Source organism: Ursus arctos, unplaced genomic scaffold (genome assembly GCF_023065955.2).
Source record: "Ursus arctos isolate Adak ecotype North America unplaced genomic scaffold, UrsArc2.0 scaffold_19, whole genome shotgun sequence".
In the NCBI taxonomy this organism is placed as follows: Eukaryota; Metazoa; Chordata; class Mammalia; order Carnivora; family Ursidae; genus Ursus; species Ursus arctos.
Window position 1 is genome coordinate 28,661,110 of NW_026622863.1, and position 4,166 is coordinate 28,665,275.

A 4,166-nucleotide genomic window follows, 5' to 3' on the forward strand; every position below is an offset into this window, starting at 1 on the left:
GTCTGATGGGGCCTCTAGATTCAACTGCTGAATCCCAGAAATTCAGAGGACAAGGAGGGAGCCGAAAGGACAGCAGCGCTAAGCTCTGGTGCTGGAATGGCTCTCCCGAGCTACGCAGGCGTACTGTGTGTCCAGCCTGTGCGGCACTGGCATCCCACGCGGGGAAGGGCAGGGGGCACTGGGTACGGCAGGAGCTAAAGGCAGGTGACGGTGCCTGCAGCCCACAGTGGTGGGAGTAGTCTTGGTGGGTAGGCTATCTTGGTCCCAGTGCCCACCCTTCAGGGCTATGGACTGCAAAGCCTGGCCAAGGACCGCTGCCTTCCGGAAAATTCCTTGGGTAAAGCTAGGTCCAGTAGCAGAACCTCAGTTCTACCGCATGGTGGAGTCCTGAGCAGGGAGGATGAGAAATAGATACAGCTTCCCCAGGAAGGCGGGAATGCCTAAAGAGGGGATGATAACGGCACCCCATGCCGGTGATGGAGATACCTCAGCGCCCCCCACCCCAGTCTCCTAGGACACCCAGACACACAGGTGAACTCGGCGCTTCCCTTTGTATGCTTTTATTGGAAACACACAGGGTTGGGATAGTGGGGGCTATGGGCTCAGTTGGCAGCAAGTGTTTCCTGAACCCAAGGAATGAGCTCGCTGACGCGGGCGTACACGGCAGGAACAGAGGAGGAGCAGATGCTGCTGCCCCAGGACACGATGCCCACCAGGGTCCAGGCTCCATCCTTCTGGCAGACCAGGGTCCACCAGAGTCGCCCTGCAGGAGCAGAAAGGACTTGTTTCCAAGCCTGAAGCGGGGTGCCGGGGCCCCCGTGTGCCCTGACCTGCCCCAACCCGGGTTCTGTGTAAGCAATGACAAGGGTGGGCACAGTCACTGAGCAGGAGACCCTTCGATGCAGGGCCTGGGGCAGGTGGCCGACCCTCTGCCCTGGCCAGTGTCTGTACAATGGGCTGGAAACCTCCGGCTCTCGGGGGCTGGGGTGAGGACGCCATGGCCCCCAGGGGCCCCCAGCACGCCCCGGCCAGAGTGAGCCCTCGGTCAGAGGCACCTGCTTGTGCGGGTCCGGGCCTTGGCTGAGGCAGCTGGCGTGAGCGAGGTGGAGGAGACCCGGCAGAAAGGAGCCACCCTCCCGGCCTGAGCAGGGGCAGGGTGAGGTCGGTGAGGGCGGGCAGGGGTGGCAGAGCTGGGCCATACCATGCAGGAGGAGACGCCATTGGCGCCCGCACAGACCATCACGTCGGTGATCTTGCTGCCCCAGAACTGCTTGCACTCGGCGTTGGACAGGAGGGGCAGGGCCGCCTACTGCAGCTTGTCGCTGGTTTTGTGGGCTGGAGGGACACAGCAGGCCAGGAGGGGTCAGGGAGCCTTCCCCCCGCAGAAGCGCTTAGGACACGGGAGGAGGGGCCGCCGCGGAGGGAGCAGCTGGGGAAGGAGAGACCAGGCCGGACCCCGGGGCCCTGAACCACACCTGGACATCGGACTCCCAGCCCAGACCCCATGGCCCGCTGACCACGCCACCGGCCTCAAGTCTGGAAAGAAAATCTGGCCTGGAAATGGGGCAACGTGACCCGGGTGCAAGCGAGTGAGGCGGCCGCTTACTGGTGCTTTCGTGTTTCTCGGCTCATTAGTCTTCAAGTATAGAGTGCTTATGCTCACATTTTTTTTTTTTTAAAGATTTTATCTATTTGAGAGAGAGAGAACACAAGCAGGGGGAGGGGCAGAGGCAGAAGCAGACTCCCCACTGAGCAGAAAGCCCCATGCAGGACTGGATCCCTAGGACCCCGGGATCCTGACCTGAGCCAAAGGCAGACGTCCAACCGACTGAGCCACCCAGGCATCCCCGAGTTCCTCTCTATTCGTATTTGGTAGGTTTTTCATTAAGAGGGTTTTAAACAAAGAAATGGAAAGATTTATGGCTCTGTTGCAATTTAGACAAGAAAAGAAGGAAAAGCCATAGCGGTGCCCCCTGGCGACTCGTGCTGCTCAGGCCGCTCCGAGCACAGACACATCTCCTGGGTACAAACGTCGGGTCGTGCTCACCATTGTACTTGGTCCTCCCCCAGCCGGTGGTGGCACACACCAAACCAGGGGGGAATTCGTCTGTCGTCTTGGGCAGGCACACGGGGGACACGGTCTGGGAGAAGCGGGCGGGCGTGGCCAACTTCAGCAGGGCGATGTCATTGCGGACGGTCACCATGTTGAACTTGGGGTTCTTGAAAACCTGCAGGGCAAAGCCGGAACAACAGAATTAGGCCCTCGGATTCGTCAGCAATCTGCAGGTTGCAAGGAGGTAAGTTCTTTCTCTAGCAGCCCCGTGTAAGAAACGGACCCACAGGAGCCCTGAACGAGAATTCAGAGGCCAGCCCCATCCACCCTGGGCTCCTGTGTCTCCAGCAGCCTGAGGGTCTTGTCCTTCCTGCTCCTGCCCCCAGCCCCTCGGCTGAGCCTCCCAGGCCAGTTGGACAGGGCTCGGGCGTACCTTGGCAATCTTCAGGACCTGGATGTTCTCCTCATCTGAGCGTTGGTTAAATTCCCCAGCCACGACCAGGTGAGATGTGTTAGAGGAATCACATGGAAGTTAAGGACTGGGGTGGGCCCTGCTCCCTCCTCAGTCCCAAATGTAGCTCTAAGCAGAGTCCTGAGCCTGCCCAGGCCTCACCTGATCCCGCAGTGGGCGGCAGTGACCACCCAGTCCTTGCTGATGAGGGAGCCCCCGCAGAAGTGGAAGCCGGTGTTGTCCTGGAGGAAGATGGGAAGGGTCAGTGCTGGTGGACACCAGCAGCCCCCAGCCTGGCTAAGACCCCAGTGTGTCCCCCACTCACCTGCAGGGACACCTGCCAGGGCCAGGAGCCCGGGACAGCGTCCTCCCCATTGACAATCCTGGACAGGCCATTCAGCACAGGCTCGATGGCAGGGACCCCGCAGTCTGCGGGGGGTGGGGGAGGAGGAGGGGGAAGAAGGCTGAGGCCCAGGGTCAATCTGCAGGACTCCTGGTTTCTTCCAGGCCCACGCAGGACCCCACACCACACTCCTCCACCCCCAAGCAACTTCTGCTGCACTCCTCAACGCTTAGGCACCAGGATCCCCACATGCAGCTTGCTAACCCCACTCATGCTGCCGTGCCCGGGGCCTTCCTAAGGAGCAGAAAACAGGCTGAGAAATCAGTAGGGCTGGACTCCCGGCCTTCTTGCTGTGAGCCCTCAGCATGTCACTGACTCTCCCCTGCTCATTTTCCTCAGTAAACTGGGGAGCAAACAAGGCTCCCCTCTCCAGTCAAAACTCACCTGTTGGCTGGGGGGAGGGAAATTAAAATTGGCTAACCCCAAGTCCACGGGGAATCTGGACCTCGGACGCCTTGCTGAGGCGGGTAGGAAATGGTACAGCCCACCCTGCTGTGCCCACATTGAATGTTCTTTCCCAGAGATTTTAGGAACTATTCATGTATAAAGTTTACGTTTCTCAATTATTTAATAAAACAGCACTTTGGTTCTGCCCTATACAAGGACACGCGGGGAAAACAAAACGAGGGCTTGAATTGTCCCAGACGCTGAGAACGGACACATGTACTTAGTATGTCTGTGAGGACCCGGAGAATTCTCAGCACCTGTCCAAGCGAAGTTAGGCTCGCGCGGCCCCCACTGCCAGGCAGCCCTCGCCCCCGCGGTAACACAGGCCAGCGCCTGCCCTGCTGCCCCCAGGGAACCCAACACAGAGCGCTCTTGCCAAAACACGTCGGCACACTAACCGCTTTCTCCGTAACAGCAAAAACCTTAGAACTCACCCGGGAGGAATTTACACAGCTGACCACTTTAGGGTGATTACAGTGGGGGGCCTCCGCACCAACGGGGATAAATCCAAAACATTACCTGGGCGGGAAGAGGCACTTTACTTATTTATTTTTTAAGTAAGCTCTATGCCCAGCATGGGCTTGAACTCTCCACCCTGAGATCAAGAGTCGCACGCTCCACTGACTGCACCAGCCAGGTGCCCGGGCACGTTTTCAAATTGATGTAGCGTGTGACACTGTTTGTGGAAGTTTGTACACATTTCGTATGGTGTCCATGGATTTCTAAATGTGTAGTAAATTGGTAAAAACCTGCCTGGAAAGGAGGCACGCCGAGCTCGGAATCGGGCTCACATTCCACGAGGGGAGGAGGGG

The 4,166-nt window shown here is 58.8% G+C and overlaps 1 pseudogene; it reads right to left on the reverse strand.

The window, feature by feature from the left end:
- Positions 1–395: 395 nt before the first annotated feature.
- LOC113251738 (chymotrypsinogen B2-like) lies at positions 396–2,745 on the reverse strand (annotated as a pseudogene).
- Positions 2,746–4,166: the final 1,421 nt, after the last annotated feature.